Consider the following 22,636-nt stretch of genomic DNA (forward strand, 5'->3'; position numbering starts at 1 on the left):
ATTAAATGTGAGCAAGCATCTGTTAAGGCCAGCAGAGCATACTCCTGCTATGAGCACCAGGCATGTCCAATTGCCTCATGAACATGAGTTATAGTTAGTGTTGCCACCTGTGTTGGTTTTCCCAGAGCATAACTTTGTTTTTAGGTAGCTGATGTCCTGAGAAATCTGCAAGTCTTCCCGGCATATTAAAAGTGTAATGTGTTGCCAGCTGTGTGATCTTTCAAGACAATGCTCTTGTGAGATGATCTTCGTTCTACAACGTTCTGGTTTGTTGTACCTCAGGAGTGGCAACTCACGTTGCATGACTTGTCGTGCGGTCAGCTGACTCGTACATTTTACATATTTAACCCGTATTTACGTCAATTTATTCAATCATTTTAGTCTACATATGAAAGCCATTTTGTATTATCACTTGTGAAAGAATAATTCAAAGGGTAATTATGCATACGTATATTCTTAGCTAGCTATATAAATGTTTTTCACATAGGACAGATATGTTTTTCAACAAAAGCACATTCAATACACACTACATCAATATCTTCATTGCCAAAATTTTCCTCATGTTTCTAATTTAGGAGTGTCAACCGCCTCAAAGAATATTTCACTTCGCTTCGATAAATCAAACCCTCAATAAAGAAGTGAAGCGGTGATGCATTGGTCCGAACATTCTCGCCTATACAGCTGGCGACGCCGAGATCAATTCCTGGCCATGGCTAACGTGAGTATTCCTGGGCCCCGTTTCACCAACCCGCGCTGTCCATCATGTTGCAGTGTGGTTTAAGTAACTCACATGACCAGTGCCGGATTAAGCTAGTGCGGGGCATGTTGCATATGTTATAAAGGGGCCTTAAATGAAAAAACCCCACAAATATTAAAACACAAATGTTTAACTTGCATAGTAAAGTAATTGTATTTTTTCATTTGTTATACAGCCAGATAATACGACAAATCGCTAACCTTCAACACCCAGTCGTTCATAAAAGCTGGAGGCAGTATAGTACTACAGTAAAACATAATAAAATAATTCTCACGACGTTTCGGCCACAACGCAAGCAGCCGTCCTCAGGTGAAGAACAGGTCTGTCGGAAAGACAGCGTCTGAATGGGCACCACCAGGCTTGGCAGCGTATATTTAAGCTGGGTTGGAGGGGGAAGAGCGCCTTGACAAGCCTAGTGGTGCCCATTCAGACGCTGTCTTTCCGACAGACCTGTTCTTCACCTGCAGACGGCTGCTTGCGTTGTGGCCGAAACGTCGTGAGAATTATTTTAGTATGTTTTATTTTTATTATTTTATTATTTCCCTTCTACGTGACTTTACCGAAAGAACCAAGAAGATGAATCCCTGCAGTCACGAAAGCTTTAAATCGAAGATTGAAAGCATTTAGCGCAGGTCCCTTAGCATACGTACTGTAGCTACTTGTGCTACTAGGATATTCCGGCACTGCCCATGACTGACACAGCAAAGGGAGGTCTTCATCAAGCGGTGCATTGACAAAGGGCTGGCTGTAAATTATTATCTTTTAACCGTTAACATTTTCCCCGGTCTTCATTTCAAGAGTGACCACTCTCTCAAACATCTCTCACTTTGCTAAAACAAAGGGCCTGATTAATTGACATGAGGTGGCACATGACATTTAAGTAAATCAGTCTGTGCACCGAAGGTAGTGATAGAAAGAATGCAAACACACACACACGGGGATATGTGCCCACATGGATGCACACAGGAGCCAGTAGCTGTCAAAATATACACGTCGTTACTCACATTTTTAGCATGACTGCTGGAGGTCAAAGCAATATGTCCAGTCATGTTGTTAATAGTATTTTACCCTGACACATTCACACACACACAGTCACAGAGACAAAGATCCTCTGTTGAACCTCACAGACCGTTAGAGTAAAGTGATTTTGGAGATCACCTATGCAGCCCTGCATTGCACATGACAGAGGGGTTTTATCGAGGACTTTGAAGGCTTGCCATTCATTAACACCTCAATGCTTCTGTTAAAAACACCACCACCACCACCACCACATAAAGTACTCATTGAATCCTGTGTCAAGCTAGACGAGGTATTGGCCAGGTTCAGATATCGACGCTAACTGGTCAGAAATCATAGTGTGGTTGGTAATTTAGAAACAACACCGCTGCCTTTTTTTGTACGGACACAGACAGGAATACGCAGACACACGGAGACAGACAGGCAGACACAAACACACAGACACACAAAGAGAAAAGGTGAGGAGCGATACGAACCCGGCCACCCGAGTTCGATTCCCGCTCACGGCCAACGCCAGTGAAGATGATCTGAAACAGTCCTGGGCCTCCCCTAGGTCGACTCAGCCTCAAATGAGTACCTGGTGCGGTGAGCTGGCCACCCACCCACCCCTCGTGTGGTGTGCCATTCCGGCCTTCACAGGTGCTCGCTAACAGCACTTTCCCCGATTGCTGCCTTTTTTTGTACACGCACACAGACATGAACGCGCAGACACACGCATACATACAAACACACACAGACAGGTGCTTTCAACAAGCGTATTGAATGTCAACGACTGGTGAAGTAAGCATCGGGCACGGACCTACACTAAAAGAAACAAAGTCAGCATTTTTTGAGCATATGTAATCTACTTTTCTTTCAGGACACCACCGTACATTTCATAAACAATCTCTCCGTCTGTGTTTTTTTTTCTCTCTGGCCTTAACACAAAGCAACGGGGTGTGTTAGCACCCATTCGCTAAAAAAAAACAGTTCGGAGCAAAAATAGTTACAGTAGAAAGTGTCAAGAGAGCGTATTCTATGGGTCTTTCAGTAAAGCCATGTAGATAGAAAAATAATAAAAAAAATATCACGACGTTTTTTTATTTTTCAATCTGCGTGGCTTTGCCGAAAGACCCATGAGAATATGTATTTCGGCAGTCACGAAAGCTTCGAGTCAAGAGTTGGCAAGAGACCTTCAGTAGACGCAATCGGGAAGAGGAAACCGTGATGGGTGAGACGCCAATGGCAAGGCACGGGAGAGACGGCAGCCTGGGCCAGACATTGAAGTGGCGACGCTCAGAGGTTGGCGGCCAAGGGGAAAGAGCTCAAATCCAGACGTTGGGATAACGTCACAGCCTTACAGGCTTACATTCTCAAGGATAATTTTCTAATGTCCCCCTCCCCCCTCAACTTCTAATTTCCCAAATGTACGTATGAGTGGATGTATGTTGAACGTCTTTCAACATACATACACTTGGGAAGTTTGAAATCTTATCCCCCCCCCCCTCTACCTCCACCTTGGAAACAATGGGGGAAGTGGGGGAATTATTTTCTGGAGCTCCACCCAGGACAGCTCCAGCTGAAATTAAACACCTTGCCAGAGAGCCGACCTTGAATGTTGGGTGTTGACCGTGCGATGGAGGACCTAGCAGAAGGAAGCAATGGTGAGATGCTGCGGTGGCATCAACAGCATCAGCTGTGATGACCTCTTGAACTTGACCTCGACAGGGCATTGTTATAAAGACTGAGAAAATGTTATTTTTATTTTTCTCAAACACAGATCCATAGGGCACTTAAACATGTGCAAAAACACAGCTGGCTATTGGGGCTCACAGTACACGACAATGCAGCCTTGGACTAATGTAACATCTTCCAGAACCGAGATTTCTAATATAAACATGGAACATTACCAACTCAGCTATGATATTGTAGCCTTGACCTATTTAAAGAAGCTGGCAAAAAAGTCCAAAAACATGTCACTACTTTCCAAATCTCCCCACAAAAACAGCTTTTCTCATCTAGTATTTTCACACCAATGTCCCATTATACAGTCCCAATATTTCACAATCACTACTTGATTATCTGCAACCCCCACTATTCCACAACCCCCCCCCCTCCCCCATCAGTTCTGCCTTTAATCCCAAAGCCTGTCTCCCCAAGTTAACTTTAAAATAAACTCCATAAGAACGTCTATCGATATTCAATTAGTGAATCACTTGTTACGTGTGTCACTGCTAAATTATGTTTTTGCTCAAATAACCAATCCGGCGGGGTTCTGACCCAGAAAGGGACATTGCACATTATCCCCTGTGACCAGCACGACATGGAGAGGCCTTCATCCAGCAGTGGATCGACAGGGCTGTGAATTATTATTATTTCATTGCATTATTAACATTATAATAATGCCATTTTATAAGTGCTAAAAGCATTTAAAGACGCTGCATGGGGTACCCATACAAACATGAACAGTGCATTAGGTAAAAGAGACCAAAGCAGAACGAGGAGACAATCTGGTCAGACTGAGCAGCGCTGCAACACGGAGTTCAAGCCGCCTAATCCATCGTAATCCCATGCAGGTGGTGAATGGCATGGCACCATCTAACGGCTGAGGCTCTCAACATTTGATTCATGAAACCCGGAGAGAAAATAAACTGGAGCGGTGACGATTGTTGCACGTACGATGAACTTCGTTCGCACCGTACGTAGCCAACTGTGCTAATCAGTGGTGCGGGTAGTTAATGGGAGATATCAGGGGAAATGGGTGGGGAAGGTCAGAGGTACCAAGAAAAAATTCGGGTAAAGTACCTGGTCAACGGCAGAGGAGAGAAGGTAGATGTGAACGTAACGTGGTGGAAGGGCTGTTGTGAGAACCAGGGGGAGGGGGTGTAAAACAGCAGGGGCAGCAGAGGAAGGGGAACCTCTCACAGCTTGCCTTCCTTGAGCCACACTAAGCGGCACACGTTTTACATACCCTGCAAAGATTGAAATGAAAACCAAACCAATATGTTTTTGTTTCCAGTAAACGGTACAGGTGCAGGCCCGAAATTGCTGCCAGAAAGGCCCTGACTAAGAGGGAGCTCTGGGGGGAGGGGGGTGGGGGGGGGTGTTTCTGGTCTACTTTTCTACACGGGAGAAAAGTTTTGCAAGATATGGAATTATCCACAGTTTGCCCCACGGCAAGTGATTTGCCGTTCGACGAACTGTGGTGAACCCATTTACACTGCTGGCTGGACAGAGGCGGTGGTGGGGTTTAACAAAAAAAATGTGCACCATCGTTTCAACTTCCACGCTGGAAGAATAATTCCAGCTGGCGACCGGGATCCTGGATGAAATGGGAAAAAAAATAACTATGGAATATAATTCGTGGCTTTTTTTGGGCATCGATGACCAGGCTGAAATCATCTAAGTGCTGCAGCTGAAAATATGTATTTATTACGAGTGGATGCCTTGGTTTGAATGCAGATTCTCAAAAGTGCCAGTTCAGCGCTATGACACGGTATAAGCCCCCTGGGGCCAGCCAGCCATTTCCCCTGCTTGTTATTTCTTCGTAATGCATTCGCATTTCTAATAGAAAAAAAATAAAAAACTTTAGCAAATTTAACCCAACGTCAATGATATCCCCAAAATTCTGAGTGCGTTTCCCACTTGCTTAAATAGAAATCTGCACAGGAAACAACAACGGCACTTCTGATCCCAGTGTGCTGAGAGCCTCAATGACAGATACCCTTGATTCATTTCAGTTTTCATTCTCATAGCGTGCACCGCGTCAACAAATAAATTGAAGGTGAGGGCCCTTGCGTTTCCGTGCTCATGCCATCGCTGGCAGAAGAGCCTCCGCTAGAGGGGCCTCACTCCGGATTGTATTTGGGCCTCCACTTCCATGCTGGCAAAATGTCTCGGAAGAGATGGGAGTACCCACACTGCAGCCCACCGGATGCGACCTTCTGATCGACTAACTGCGGGGCATCCATGGATGCAGTTGGGCTGGACACAGGCAGTGGTTGGGGAGGGGGGGGTGTTTAATAAACCGGCCCCATTGTTTAAACTGCAGCCCAGGGAGACCGTCGTACCAAGGCAGATGCTCATTGCATCACATATACACTTTTAAATTATTAGCGCGGTTGGCTACATACGGTGCGAAAGAAGTTGAACATATATACATAGAAATAGTGGATTCAAATGCACGCTGCATTGCTGCAACAATGACTATTTGAAATGTAGGTCAAACATTCCACCTTGGAGCAGTCGAATATTTTTACGGGAACAAAAGTGCAGGTCTACGCATGATGGACAGCATTTTGATAAAATAGCAATTCTAGTTCCTTGCTGCCAATGAACAATATATCAGTACAGGACAGATATTTTCTCAAACAGAGCAAGGCATTTAAATATTTGCAATATTAATCATGCACTGCATTGTGGGAAGCCCCCACAATAACTTGCATGCTGAATTGGGAACGCCAATGTGTACGGCAGACTGCCTTAACTTCTCCTCTAAAAAAAGACACTGTGACAGATAACCGTCTTTTTTAAGCTCATGGACATAATTAGCTCCAGAGAAAGTAAACTTTTAAACTCTCAGTTTGAATGCACATGTTGCTTCCGAGCTTTCCAGATTATTCCGATACACATCAACACAATACAGCGGAGCTCCTCTTAGCTGCGCTCATATTACCTGCGATTCCTATTATCCGTGAGATGCATATGTTCCGTGCAGCATACATTACGTGCCCCGATTATTCCCATTATCCACAATTATCACCCTTGTTCAACCAATTATTTATTTAAAAAAGTTACCGATGAGAGGAGTTCCATCGGGGAATTCATCCTGTTACCTGTATTTATCCAGAATTGTTTCGTGGATAAGTGAAGCAAATTCGCGGCTAACCCTGCAGATAAAAGTAACTGCATTGAGTGCCGCAACAACGCTGCAGATATGAAGCGTTCAACCGCATTTAAAACAGCAATTGTTCCAACATCCTAATCATCACTTTCGTAGAGAGAGGAACAAAAAAAAACCCTGCACATCTTGGAGACTCGGCGAAGTTTTTTTCCCCGGATAAAAATAAAAAAAATACTTTCGCTCGCTATACATAGGAACGGCGCAAATTCAACGCACTCACCACATCCTTTGAACTGCGTGCACCGAGTGGGCGTCTGGAACTCGGAGAGGGGAGACTTCGTGCCGTTTGGTGAGATGCACTGTCTGGTTTGCGCACCCGACCCCAGAACACCTGGGCTACATGAAAACACATTTATGTTCCACCGGTGGGGAATATTTCCACTCGTCAAAGCCAGCTGTCCTCAGAGACAGTTTCTTGAACACCTCCATGCTCCGGAAAAAAGTTGAACGTTTGCGCGTGAATAAACGTGCGCTGAAAAAAAAACCTTCAATGGGTGTAACTCTTCTCTGTTGGCAGCCCTGAAACAACGCTACGGATTCTACATTTCCATGCATGAACTCCCAAGTTCTACGGTGGCGGGCCAGTCTCTCTGCAGGATACACCGTTGGTGACCTCTCACGAAGGGGCACTCACTTTATTGACCATGAAGGGTGGATTTGCCGGGTCGACCTCCAAATCAGGATTTGATTTGTCGACACACCTGGGCAGATTAGCCAATAGAACGGTCGGAGCAATACGTATTTCTTGTAAATGCCCCCAATGCAATTCATGAACCAGATTATAATCCGCCGTGATACTGTATCCCTTTATGCAAAAAAAAACCCTTTTCAAACTGTAAGAAAACCCACCGTGAATAATTTACAAATTATTAATTCATTTCGTAGATGTTTAAAACGTTTGGCTCTGATAAGAGCACACAGTGGCATGCTCGAGAATGACGGCACAGGATGTGCAATGCTTATTTTACAGATGCACTCCACTGTGTAGAAATCCTGGCTGGCTATAGGAATTACACAAATCATTTCCATGCACACTGGCTCAGCGATACGCACTCCTGCTGTAGATGTCCCGACAGCTGGCGACCACTTCCCTTCCCTCTGCTAGGTTATGCACCTGACCTTTGAGGTCCACGTTCACAGTTGCCCCCCCCCCCCCCCCCCCCCAGTGACTTTCTGGTTTCCTCTGGTCACTAACCACTAATCCCTGGGGAGGTGAGGGAGTGGACAAATGCAGCAACGTCCTTGCCGTGTCCCCCTGCAAGTATCCGGCGATGCCCGGGGAAACCAAAGCTACAGCTCGCTGGCAGAACTGTCCTAATCGTGGCCCACACGTGCCTAGGGTTACGCCGTTTGCACCCCCTTGTGCATCCTATGCCACTGAGAGTTATGCAACTTTTAAATCTCGACTGAAAGCTCATTTGTTTAGAACTGCTTTTTGTGTTCAGTTTATTGTCCTTCACCGGCGCCTCTGATTAGCACGGTTGGCTACGTAAGAGCATTCGCTAAATAAATCAATAGATTTCTCCTGGGTACCACTCCACACTGCCTCGATCAGGAAGTCCTCCCCCAGTCAGTACACGTGTTCCATCTATTGCAAAGTATTTTTTTTATGATTAACCGTCTCATGATTACTATGGGAACCTCATTTGCCAGTAAAAATATGATAATTGGTTTTTTACCCTTCTATCTGGCAACAAAACTGACACCTTTTTACAAGGAGTCATGTTTGCATAGACCGCAATACCTGCAGTCATAATACAAACAAAAGACATAACTCTGATAATGTGCACTGTCCTTGAAGTTGATTGGTCCACACCCGAGACAGCTTTCATTAGAGCCTAGAGCCTAGTCATCTGGTCCAACCCATGTGAGACTAGGCTCTAAGGAAAGCTGTCTCGGGTGTGGACCAATCAACTTCAAGGACAGTGCACATTATCAGAGTTATGTCTTTTGTTTGTATTATGACTGCAGGTATTTCGGTCTATGCAAACATGACTCCTTGTAAAAAGGTGTCAGTTTTGTTGCCAGATAGAAGGGTAAAAAAACAATTATCGTCTCATGATTAGTTCGATATTGTTCACCATATCCTGTCATATAGTTCCTAGCATCGTCGGCGTGCACCATTACTCAAAGGTCAGAGGTTACTTTTCTCGTTTTATAATATACAGTTATCCAAAGAGGCTTCTGTAATAAATAGTGACTCTCCATGATCATGCATTATTCTTAGATACCTCGCTGTCGATATCATACCTTAATTACGCACTTACGTCCAAATAACTATCATTCAAACACAATCCAACACCCTATGGCTCGTCACACAAACACAAGATCCCCATTATTGCTCCAGCAGTCTTTTGGTACAATTGCTGTTAGCGAGCACCTATTAAGTACGGCGCGGTAAACACCTCCAATGAGCAAAGGTTGGCTCCGTACCGTGCGGAAGAAGTTCAACATACATACACGAGGTCCGTGGCCAGCACCACGCCTGACCGCCTTTGTCTCCCCAGTAGAACTGGTTCAGATCATCGTCACTGGTGTTCGCCGTGAGTCGGAATTTAACTCAGGTTACTAGGTTTGTAGGGCAGTGCGCTAACCTCCGTGCCACCGCTCCTCAAACACACATACTGTACTCACACAAAGACTCGAGGGAAATTTCCCTGGCTTTATTTTTTGTCTAAATCGGTGTGCAGGGTATTTTTAGTTAGTTTCCCGTCTAATTCAACGTGAAGTTCAGGTATTTGTGCAACCATCTGCTGGTCTGTAATTAATATACACTAAATATACACTGATAATGATTTTAACACGAAGGCTTTCGCGACCATTGACTGATAATTATGTTAACTGTTTGACTAAACTATCTCGATAGCTTATATAAAAATAATACACGTTATAATCATAATAATGATGACCGACTGTTTTTCAAAACCATATTGCTGGATGTATGCCTCCCAATGCCACGTATTTCATGGGCATGGTTTGGCCACACTTCACCAGATATTGTTTCAGATATCACTCGTCACCGATGCTAGCCACCAGCCAGAAATTGAACTCAAGCAGCCAACTTCATCGTGCAGTGTGCTTCCCGCACCTTCTATATGAAACAACAAAAATCATAATTTACAGCCATTTGTCAAGGAATGCCTCTCAATATCGCACACGTCGTGGGTATTGCTAGACAGTCCTTAACCATCAGTTGTAGGTGTCAACCTGCACTGACCACCGTCCATATAATACACATTTTTTTATTTCAAAGGAAATAATGATGATACACGCCTGGCAGGTATTGCTGGGAGGGAATAACACATATAATGGGCCAGCCAGGGTTGGGAAACGCTTCGCGAATCAAAGTTCTTCTTGGTTTCCAGTCGCTCCCACCGCGGCCCCCCCACTGCACCGCTGTCACCGATCCGCATCACACACAGCGGTGGCGGCGGTGGTGGCAGTGCGAGTGGCTATATGTGACTCTCCAGTTCCCGTAGACATCCCGTGGAATGCTAAGGCCCTCCCCGTTATATAAGAGCGTTCTGCGAAAGCTCGTCTGCCCCCGAGCGTAAAGCGCTAAACAAAGTTCATTCACGCACATTCCACGTGCTGCACGTACGTCTACTAAGACGTGCGCGCATGCACGCACACACATGCACAAAGACACACGCGCACACACATGCACACACGTGCATGCCTAGACACTCCCTGCCGTCTCTCTTTTGCACGCGATCTCCCACACAAAGACCCCTATCCACCCCCCGCAGTTCACCTCGTAGCTGCTGCGGCACGCGTCGTTAGTGAGCACCGACTAAGGGGCAGGATGCGCAATAAAGATTCCGATTCTGAAGATTTTGACTCTGATGCAGCCACATCAAAGCTGGCCTTTTGCCTCCCCAGTGCTGATATGTGTACGTCATGAGTCTTCAATTTGGGCCGAGTCAGCCTAGTAGAGGACCAGCAGCGGTTCATATTACAGATGATTGTACCCATTGTGGCTGGTACGTATGGTGCACGGCCAGGGATTTAAACGGGGTCATCGTCATTGCAATGCAGGGTTTTAACTACTCCATCAGCACAAACACAGATATACTCCGTTTATCGACAGAAGCTATCGAACCAAAGAGACAACAAAGATCACCCCATAGCCTTCACAGACTCCTGGGGCAAGTGCTCTTAGTGAGCATCTATGAAGACCAGCATGGTAGACACTGGTGCTGGTGACCAGCACCACGCCCGACCGCCTTTATCTCTCAAGAGAGTTGTTTGCACCCCACACCAGGTACCCATGTGAGGCTGAGTCGACCTACGGGAAGCTCAGAACCGGTTCAGATAACCGCCAGTGGTGTTGGCCGTGAGCGGGAATCGAACTCAGGTGGCCAAGAACGTCGTTCAGCTCCCTAACCACTGCGCCACCGCTCCCCACAACGATAGACACACACGGCCACTCTCTGGTCTGTGTGTGTCATTCTCTCACACGTACGCGAACGCACATGCAAAGTGTGCACGTGCGCACACGCACAGAAAGGTTGGTCTTTGGGGGAGGTTCACAGAAAAAGATCACAAAGCCCTTATCCGTTATCCTCCCAGCGTTTGACCCCTGGAGATCAGGAATTAACACATCACTACTGTCACTGGGGAGCGACAGGACATTACATCAGTGTGGAGCAACACACCCTCCAGAATCTAATAAACACGCAATTAACCAGAGAATCTCTGGGAAATAGCGGAGCACTTTCATGAGACAAACCCATTAAACATTCATCGTTCAAAGATGATGAATGTTTAATAATGCAAGCTTGTTAACAAACAACTCTGTAAATGATGCAATGTGCACTTAGCGAGGGATCTTAAAAGTACTGCAATTAATTGCAAAAGTGGAGTTTTGAAGTGAGAATGTCAACGGTGCACTTGATACACGTCAAAGTGGGTTATGCTGCTCAAATGACTACCGAAAACAGCCTTTAGTCAGACGATGAGATTCTGCATCGCGATGGCAAGAATCAGAGTCCATCTATAGGACAACCACTGCAGTTAAATTAAGTACAGCAATGTTGAATTAGCCGCATGCAACCCTGGTACGCGCGCGCACACACACGTGTTTGTAATACAGCGGTTCGGTTACACCGAGTGCATGCAATTGCCGTGCGACAAAAAGAGATGGATGTGTGGCGCAGCTCTTACCTGTCGAGGTGCCAATTGATGACAGCGATGAAAGAATTTCAAGTTGCAGACCGACCTCAGTGGCCGGTTAAAGGCACGAGCAGCGACCCATTGTCCTTTGGCCAACGCCTCTCAGCTGACGGGCAGCCTGAGAGCGGAAGCGTCACCCGACAGCATTAAAGATCCCTGCTACACAGAGCCGGCGAGAGGGGCTGCTTCGGCTGAGTCAAAGACACTCCCGTGGATTGGAACCCCCCTGCCCACGCTACACTGTAGACTCGCTTGCAGGCTTTGGAAAATGACAAGAGGAACTGGGGAGGGAGGGAGAGGGGTGGGGGTACGAGGAGGAGGAGGGTTTGTTGGGAGAGGGAGGGTGAGCAAGCGGCGGGGAGGGGCCGAGCAAAAGTGGAGTGAGTTAGGATTTTGGCTCGAGGGCAAGTGAAGGCGAGAGAGGGAGCCAGCGCCGCGCAGAGAGAGAGAGAAAGGGAGGGGGAGCGGAGCGAGCGAGCGAGAGAGCGCGCGCGCGAGGGAGATTCAGACGAAGATTTGAGACAGCAATTCAGAGTGAGCGCTGGCAGAAGGCTTTTCCAGATGTGCGAGTTCCATGACATGCTGCCTTTTCTCCCGTGGCCTGCTTTCGCTTGCTCGCCAAAAAAAAAAATTGCTCGCTCTCTCTCTCTCTCTCGACCCCGGCTCCTTGCGTAATTTATTTATTTTATACAGTGCCACGGGGGCTGATGACCAGCTGGAACTGCTCGTCGTAATTCTCAAATCTTAACGGCACAGAAAATAAACAGGGGCAGGGCGGCTGCATTTACAGCACATTTGTTTGGCATCGATGATTAGACGGGTTGCATGGCACCACCTACGAAGCATTAACGGCTGGGGTCTGCCTTCGTGGCCGTTGACACTGGCACATATCCCTTAGTGTTGATTCTCGCCGCCTTTCAATCCAAGGCAACAGAAAACAGCTTCTCGCTTCTTGTTGGTATTCCAAATATTATCTCTCACTCCTTGTGTCTCAACATTATTTTTTTTTGGCCAGAAGCTCCAGCCTAATCGCTAAAGAATGCATAAATGGAGCTGGGGGTTAAGCTAATATTATTTATAGGAAAAAAAAAAAGTTTACCCGAGCGGAAAGTGACGGCGGTGGCAGGACTTCTGAATTAAGGGTCACACATTAAATAGTTAAATTACGCGCGTGAAGCCGTCCGGCGGTGATGCATACTGGCTCCGGCATTATGAATACGCAGATCACACCACTGGCCTGGGGGGAGTGTCATTAGATGCAACTCTAGCCCCCCCCCCCCCCCCCCCCAGAAAGAGATGAGGACCACCCAATGCTCACTTGGGAATGGGGACACCTTGACATTTCAAAACAAATAAGACTCCGTCACAAAAAAGGGTGGCTGCAATAGTGTAACGGTTCGCGCACTCAACTTGCAATCCATGAGGTCGCTGGTTCGATCCCCGGTTCGATCTCCCGGTGCGGTAATTGAAACAAGGGTGCCAGTTTCTTAAATCCCCTCCGCCTACGTCCATCCAGCAATGTCAACAGGGTTACCACTGCAGGTCACGTGGCATTGGGTAAATTGCAAGTCCTCCCACGTCTTCCAAAGACATCTTGCCAGAATGGAAGAGTAGGCCAAATACTCCCAATAAAGGGGATCTTTCTAGATTAGAAGTTTTCGTGAATGCAAGGATCCATACTATTTGGATCTTTCGGTAGAGTCATGTAGATGCAAAAATAAAAATTATAAAATGAAAATAACTAAATAAAATCGCGACGTTTCAGAGGCAACACAAGCTTCCGTCATAAGGTGGAACAGCCACAGCAAAATCACCGTAGTGAAAGGGGATCTCTTAAGCTCCGTAGAGTCGATGCCCTTCCACCGGCAGTGACCAGAGAAGGAAATTGCACGGCAGCACCTTTATCTCAATGTATAAAAGAGTGGAATAGAGCTGACCAGGGCTTCCAATGGAGGGGTTAAAACGTTCAAATCCTACCTTTGGTTCACTCAGCCAATCATCCCCCGGTGAAATGATCACCACCTGATGATAATGTACCACTTAGTGACAATTAGCGGTGATTGTAGTAGGGAATCATAATACCGCAATAATAGTTCATTACCTGTGATATTCGTGCTACTCTTATGGCTCAAGGCTCAGACGATGACGCTACGTTTCGTACAGATATAGTCTGCCCGTAACGGGCGATGTTGTTTTGTGTTTTTTTACCAAATCAAGTAATTAATTACCAGTCACTGATGGAGTAATGTGGAATTTCCACTGCTGGCTAAGGACCGATTAACGATATTAACACTGCCCAGTGCTTGGCTGAACATAGGGGCACGTAAATTTAGTAAACAGATAGTGAACAGGTATATAAATAGTGCAAATATTTAACCGTGCCATTCACTTTGACTGTACTTCCTAAAACAAATATTTACTTTGACAGTTTAGCAAAAAAACGACTGCCCTTTACAGCAAACATTTCCAAAGTAATAAGCTGCCACGTAAAAAAAAAATGCTAAATGCAACAGACTGAGTAAATAAATGATAGCTATCAGCTGTTGGTGAGCGATAAACATGCCCAGAGGCTATTCATTTTTGCCAGAAAAATCTTGTGCCAGTTCTGGAGCACGTCCAACGATCACAGTCATGTGGAGGGATACGAGGAATGTCTGTGGTGTCCGTGGAGGTGCAATCGCTGGTAAAAAGCGGCGATCTTTTGCATTCGGAGAATAACTCTTTATACACATTCATAAAGTCATTAGAATATGCTCCTTGGACGCGGCGTAAGTAGAAGCTGTCGGGGATTTTTTTTTTGTTCGGCCCGAGCATTAAAGCTCTGTGTGTGGCCACTAAAGTGTGTTCGTCTGTTATTTTACAGACTTTTCCCGGCACAATCAATAGCCGGTGGGGGCATGTACAAAGCTCATGGTGCCGACAGTAAGAGGCTCGAGATGTAAACAGACCAGAAATATTACATTAACAGCAAGTCATCCTCCAATATGTTATTAATTTCAGGAACATCTTCAAAGCACAACGATAGAGCTTAGAGGACTGTGCTACGAGTCCTCTCGAGCCTAGTTCAATTCCTGAGCATGGCTTATATCCGCAGTGAGTGATATCTGAACTGCTTCTGCCCCACTCCCACCCAAACCTCACTCACCCAAACTGGCAAAGTGTGGTCAAGCAAACCCCCGTGATTCACACGGCATCGGGAGGCCTTCATCCAGCAGTGGACTGACAATGTGTTGACAATGATATTGCAGTAGTAATAGGTTTTTACCCCTTTATCTGGCACACAGAGGCGTCATCTTTTGGCGTCATCTGGTTCAACACCAGTTGAGACTAGACTCTAAGAAAAGCCGTCTCGGGTGTGGACCAATCAATTTCAAGGACAGTGCATATCATTATCATAGTTGTCTCTTTTTGTTTGCATTCTTAACTACTTGTGTTGTGGTTATTGCAAACATGATCACTTGTATAAAGGTGTCAGTTTTTGTGCCAGATAAAAGGGTAAAAACCTATTACTATATATTGCAACTGGCAAAGGAGGTCTCATAGTGTAAATTATATAGCATTTAATACGGACTGCATACACCCAAATTCATGATTCTGTCTGTCCACCTGTATTTGTCTTACATTTCTATAGAATTTCAAATAATTGTTATCTAATTGTAACCAGAATGACCGTCGGGAGGTTACGGAGCAATACAATGATTGCTCGACCTTCAATGATGAATACAATATTTGTGTGAGAAGGAGTTAACCGCATTAAAAGTTTACACAACTCTCTCTGTGGCTTCCTGGAATTGCAACTTGAAGCAAGTCATGCATTGAATGACGATGAGTTGGAGCCCTCTGTTTAAATTTGTAAGGTTGTGGATTCACATCCCCATAATTTCTCTTGGTTAGATGAACTAAGTACCATTTTGTGTGAAGTCAACAATGGTGATCACGTGGAGAAATTGGTCACCCTCATGGGAATGTAAATTTCCAGCATCAGCTCAGGAATCCGATGACGCCCATCATTTGGGCATGAAGACACTTTGCCTTGAGTTTGACTATGATACTGTTGGCTCGAAATGTGTGTCGATTTTAACTACAGAGAGTGAATACATCCACGGCGAGTAAGGAAAAAGTATCGGCTGTGAAGCGTCCATCAGCTCCTATCCATGACCAGTAAGCTGCTAATTCCTCTGTTATGCAAGCTTCATGTAATGAGAGAAAGGAACAGACATTGAGATCATGCTGCAATTCATTTCTCTAATAAGGCTCAATGTTCCTGCAGAACGTAATTACTACAAGTCTTTGAAACAAGGGGAAACTGAGCAAGAGGCTGCGAGAGAACGAGAGAACGCATGAGGAAATAATTATACCTTGAAGCATATATGCACTTATTAAAATTCAAAGTGTCCCCATCCTCGAATGAGTGGTGAGTGCTGCTCATTTACATCAGTTGTGCTGGCTCATTCTACATTCACATGGCGGGGCCCATAACTCGATTGGACCACCACGGTTTCACTTTTCACCAGGCGGTGCTCATCTCACTGACCTCGTATGGATCTGAACTCATGGCCGTATTGTTGCGAGTCTCGTTGCTCGTGGCTCATCTATGTAACTATCTCTTTATAATTGAACATCGTCCATGATCTATCGACTGCCAGATGAAGACCTCCCCGAGCCATCGCCATCGCGCATGGCCTTGAGATATACCGATGTGCACTCGAGGTTACATCGAGTATCCGTCTGGCAGAGGGTTGCTGTGGTTCGAGCACTGATCTCACGGTCGTATGCATTACGAGGAGATCGAATCCAAGTTGTAAATTAACCGGGCCGACCATGCTCCAGGAAATGAACAGTGTTTGTCCTTTTGGGAGGCTGCCGTAGGAATGTGCAATTTTCACGAGTGTGTCACAATTGCTAACTGAGATGAGCACCTATCCACACTCGTTTATCCACACTCATTTAACGAGGGAGGAACAATGACTTTGTGTTTTACATGTCATGGAGCATGTTTATTTTGAAATGTTGCAGTGTAACGGTTTGCACACTGGGCTTGCCATCCATCTCCCGGCGTGGCAGTTAAAACAATGGGGCGATTTTTACGTTACCCCCCCCCGCTCCCTCTGATAATAATAATAATACAAATTGTAACGCGCGCAAATTTGCGGACGGAACGGCCGCAACCCCAGAAGCGCGGAGCCAAGTTCAGAGTCACTCGAAAGTCAGGTCATAGAGGTGAGTTGTTAAGTGTCTCTTGAAGGAGACGATGGAGGCGCTGCTGCCAATGTGCCGAGGGGATGGATGGCGTGCCAGACTCTGCGGGGCAGCCACCGAGAAGCGGCGCATAGCCGTGACCGTCCTGGGTCTTGTATCGAGAGGGGGTCGTCAGTCGCACATCGAAAGCATCTGCCGCGTGCTGCGCTGCCAGTCGTCAACAGTGAAGAGAGGTACGGGGGGCAGTCAGATGCGAAGGCGCCGGTGGCAGAGGCAGGCGACGTTGTATGTGACCCTGCTGGCAATGGGGAGCCAGTGGATGGCGCGGAGAGAGGCGAGTGAGTCGAGCCGATGATGAGTACGCCCGGCAGTGTGAATGTGTTCACCACGGTAAGCAGTTAGTCAATCGGCAGGTCCTGTGTGGTGGAGCAAAGTGTGGGTATGCCACCTCCCTTGAGATATCTGTCCAGTGTGTTCGCATAGTCCTGGTCCACTCTAGAGGGGCTCTTTAAAGCCCCTCTAGAGGGGACCCTTCTGCATAAGCAAGTGATTTGCAGAGCTACACCTTCATCTTTACAGGACATTTTATGAAAAAGGGCTTTGCAGTTAATCGGATTCCTCCAATTTATACTGTATATACATATTCTGATTACGCATATATTACTGCATACAGTATATTAAAATCTACTTATGTCTGTGGGATATTACAACATTAGCCGTCTTAAAATGGCATTTGTGTATTATATTGCAATTGGATAACCACCTCATTTATAATTGCACTAAGTTATGTTGATGGGAAAAAGTGGCCGTTATGTAAGACATTATACGGAGCCTGGCAGTTTTTCATTACAATAATTAATACAACATGTAACTGCAGGCCGTGCATACTTTCCACAAAGCGCAGCCGCCAAGAAAGCAATGTCCGATTTTTTAATCATCTGTGAAAGAAAACTATTATAGCCGGCAAAAAAAAAAATCATAGAATAATCAGAAAAAGTACAGGACAGGAGATTTAAACGAAAGATAAAAGCCACAAGTTCCCTTTTACAGGAGCGAGTCACGCCAACAAAGGAACTCCTGACCCCGATATTTTATCCGTTCACCACGTGAGGCTATGCGGGCCCCTGTGAGCAAGGGTACTGGCAAAAGGTCCCATTCATGCAATCACACTGGGGGAGGCGGTGGCCGTGACTATAGATTGGTGTGTAAAAGGGCGCTGTGTGGGGAGCCGGGCGACTGTTTCTTGATGGCTTGGCACAGAGCCACCTTGTGCGAAAATCATCGTCCTGCTGCCTCACCCACCCAGCCGACACCGCGGGTGATGTTGGATCCAGAGCCACTGGGGGGAATTGGAGCCCGCGGTTTCTGTGCGTCGATCATAAACGAAACTATTTTTCTTCTTGGTTCTTTCGGTAAAGTCACGTAGAATGGAAATAATAAAATAAAAAAACATACTAAAATTATTCTGTCGAGAAGACTCTGTCCGTTATGTAAGAGAAGACTCTGTCTTCTCGACAGACCTGTTCTCCACCTGAGGACGGCTGCTTGCGTTGTGGCCGAAACGTCGTGAGAATTATTTTACTATGTTTTATTATTTTATTATCTCCATTTTACGTGACTTTACCGAAAGAACCAAGAAGATGAATCCCTGCAGTCACGAAAGCTTTAAATCGAAACTATTTTTGTTTATTTTACCAGGCGAGGCCAACTGAGCTGAAGCACGTGACCTGGTCACAAATGCTAGATCGACGAAGTGACGTATCACTTGGAAATGTACAACAGCCAAACACTCTAAAGGCACATTGATTCTAATTGGAGGGAAAAACCCAACGGACCTGGATAAAAAATCCACGCGACCACGGGGAGAACAGGAAAACTCCAAATATACGGGCATCACGGTCGAGATCGAACCTACGACCTCCTGCATACCAGGTGAGGTAGTTAACATTAGGCAAGGGAGGATTTAACCATACATCATCACGGCGGTGAGTTGTGGATTTGTGAAGGCAGCACATTTTTTCTCTCAACTATTGCTGGGAACCCGAGTGCTATGGGTCTCGCTATCCAGTACCACAGTTACTCAGGCCTACACCAGTGCACATTGATGGCGAGGCAGTGCCCAGTGATGAGATGCGTGCAATAGCAGAAATGTGGTCTGTTCTCCTCGAAGTGGGCACTTGTCCAAATTAGTAGATACTCCGGGCACCGCGTGATGCATTCGTACCACGTTCTGTAAAATATCGGTGCCGTGCTGTCTAATTCCCTCGCCTCAACACACAAATAATATGCGACTGGAAATGTAATCGCAGAGTCTAGCATATTTCGACATGTTTGGCTACGTGATTTGGTGCCTGAATTACGCGAGTTGCAGTTGTGTTATATAATATACAATTTGCAGTAAATTATTAACGTCACCATGTAATGTCGATTTATTTAAAACGCGCTCACTTGCAGGGAAGCAGAATCAACTGTGGTCCATTTATGGAGAGGGTGGCCCTGCCATATCAACGTGGAATTGACTACTGTCTGCAGATCACCATGTGGAGTAACTGATTGGCGAATCTGCATACAAATTACTTTGATCATTGCCTTACAACTCATGGCTAATCTAGTCCTTGTGTTTGATTGATGCGAGTTGCTACTTGCCCATCTGTATTTTATACGTTATCACGCATAATTTATAGCATATATGTACGGTTTGAATGTTTTTCTCTTTGCAATTCTTGTCAATAATATGTTTTCCCCTACTTCCGTAACTATTTTGTATCCCAGGACTCCTTCAAAAATAAGTCTTGTAGTCTCCGTGTGCTCTTACCTGGTTTAGATATCCAATCGTCTCCCTGCCTGTAAAAGGAGATTTACAAAACATTTATTGTTCCAGGTGAAACCCACTGGGCTATTAGCTCCTTTCGAGAAGCGATCTGGACGCAAATGATAGCCTAACAAAGTGGCTTGTGTTGAAATTCATGGCAGCCGAATACTCTAAACGCATGTTTCTAAATGCGTAAGGAAACACAGGAGGACCCAGAGAATAAATCCACGCGGCCACTGGGAGAACATGCAAACTCAAAATATACAACAGGCGTCTGGGTCGAGATCGAACCCAGGACTTCCTGCATACCGGGCAAAGGGAGATAACATCTCTCCACCGTGGCGACTCATTGCACATTGGAGTAGGGAGACACGCGTTGGTTATTTAAACGAATTGTATCACTGTGAACATCAGTGGATCAAATGATAGGAAACAACACTAGAATTGAAGCTTTCGTGACTGCAAGGATTCATATTCTTGGGTTTTTTCGGTAAAGCACGTAGGTAAAACAATATTTTATTTTATTTTCACTTTTATTAATTTTAATTTTAATTTTTTACCTACGTGACTTTACCGAAAAAACCCAAGAATAGGAAACAACACCTTTATTATCGACACCATAACCCTGCAGATGTCTTTGTCGCGTAACGTGCAGGTCACGTGAAGTATCAATGGCTGCACCAGCAGCACCCAAGGCATACGGTAGGACGAGGCTGACTCCTGCAGCTCACCTGGCCATTGCAAATTGTGCTTTGCTTAATTCCCACTTTAGAATGTTCCTTTCTCATCTTACCAAAGCTAACTGGAGATGACAAAGAAGAGATTTTTTAGGGGGGGGAAAAATGCACCCTCCCGATCACTGTATATAGTGAGACCTCACTGTCCAAAAAAAATCGAAACAACACTCATTACATGTGATGGGATTTTGATAAGCTAAGGCTGAATAATAACCTTTGGCAAGTAGCATCTGCAATGGAGAGCTCCGAATCTAGCAATAGATTGAGATTGATGATGATGGCATTCAAAATTATGTCAACGACAATGATGATGACGATTTAAAAATCAGTCACCGAGTGCACATGACGACTTAACCTCCTGTCCTTGTACCATTTCCCTGCGGTGTTACCCAATCTTTTAATTTCATTGTGCTCTGGGTTCGTACGCATATTTTTTTTGTGTTTCAGTCGGCAAATGAGGAGGATTCTATACTCTTAGGTTTTTTCGGTAAAGTCACGTAGGTAAAAAAATAAAAATTTATAAAAGTAATAATAAAAATAAAATAATCAATCACGACGTTTCGGAGGCAACACAAGTCTCCGTCATCAGGTGGGACCGTCACAGCTAGATTTACTGTATCACTTGATACAAATTTTCTATTTTATTTTTATTATTACTTTTATTAATTTTAATTTCAATAATTTTTTTACCTACGTGACTTTACCGAAAAAACCTAAGAGTATGAATCCTTGCAGTCACGAAAGCTTCAAATCTAGAGGAGGATTCTGTTCGAGGCTTAAATGTGCATCGGAGGACTTGAGCAGGCAAATTGAAGAAACAGTGATCTTGCCATTCCTCGCCCTAAATGGGACTTGGCATTACGTGGGCTGGGGTTGTGAGTAATCGCCACAGTCAGCGGGGTATGATCAATCACCTCGTATGACTCGTACCGAGGAATACATTAAAACGGTTAACTTATCTGCGGCAGTTGCAAGCAAACTAGGAGCCGTGAAAATAGATATTCTAGTATTTTTAAACAAGCCCAAAGCCAAGTTTAATTAGTGAAATAGGACACAGGAAAAACAAAATAGAAAGTTCGTGTAAAAAAAAAAATGACCGTGAATTTTCCTGACGGTCAAATTTAATGGTTTTTTTTCCAATCTGTAGAATGTTCCGCCGCTACTTGATTTAAGTGATTTTTTCGACGGCAAAAAGTGGGTTTAAAATTTCACATCTAACAAACTGCGCAGAGCACAACGGCGTCAAATCGCGGAACGGTGTCTGCTACGTGAAGAAGAAAAAACACAGCAGACGGAACGGACAGGGGCATTTTTTGCAGCTGCAAGACCTCATTTTGACTCTTGGTGAAGACATGTCCACCCCCCTCAACCCCCTCCCCACAACCCCCACTCACCCCTCCCCCACTACCCCCCTCTCAACCCCCCCCCCCTTTCTCACTCCCCCTCAACCCCTCCCCTACCACCCCTCCTCAACCCCCCTCCCGACCATCCTTCCCCCCTCACCCCGCCCCATCAGCCCCCTCACCCCCACCAACCCCGCTCACCCCCCTACCCCCCACTGACCCCCACCCCCGTTTCATCCATCAACAAATCATTTCCTTCCAGGTGTGGATCAAAACGAGCGAGGAAAAGTGCCGGTAGCAAGTTGACCACACGCAAGCCCCGAGATTCCAAAAGTCATTTTCTCTCTCTCTCTCCTTTATCTTCCAGACCGGCGATTGTAGTTTTGCAACGTGAGCATGCGTTTACATAAATAAACAAATTAAGCCGTTATGGTAAACATGCTTTTTTTTTTCCCCAGAGAGTCAGGGCTTCCTTCTAATATTATTACCGAGTTTTGTTTTCCACCCAGAAGAGAAAAAAAACAACTGTGTAATGCAACAAAGCAAAGTTTATTCATAAAGCATATGAAAATATGTAATAAACACTAAGCTATAATAATACATATTATATTCCTCTTGTGCTTTGAGACTCTTTTTTATGAGTGGGAGGCTTATTATGAAGTAAATTTATTATCCAGTATATATCTACACACACACATATATATAATTATCTTC

The 22,636-nt window shown here is 45.3% G+C and overlaps 1 protein-coding gene across 4 annotated transcripts in view; it reads right to left on the reverse strand.

Moving 5' to 3' along the window:
• LOC133340502 (uncharacterized) overlaps window positions 1–22,636 on the reverse strand; it is a 145,147-nt gene that overhangs the window by 62,558 nt on the left and 59,953 nt on the right. For 2 of the 4 annotated variants that reach the window (XM_061548806.1, XM_061548804.1), the window contains exon 1: window positions 11,823–12,079. The exons of the other annotated variants lie outside the window; for them this stretch is intronic. The gene's annotated coding sequence lies outside the window, so the exon portion shown is untranslated. Of the gene's footprint in view, window positions 1–11,822; window positions 12,080–22,636 lie in introns of those variants that run through there. 4 annotated transcript variants of the gene reach the window in all.

This window comes from Lethenteron reissneri, chromosome 9 (genome assembly GCF_015708825.2).
Source record: "Lethenteron reissneri isolate LAM-NWPU_2019-01 chromosome 9, ASM1570882v1, whole genome shotgun sequence".
Taxonomy (NCBI): Eukaryota; Metazoa; Chordata; class Hyperoartia; order Petromyzontiformes; family Petromyzontidae; genus Lethenteron; species Lethenteron reissneri.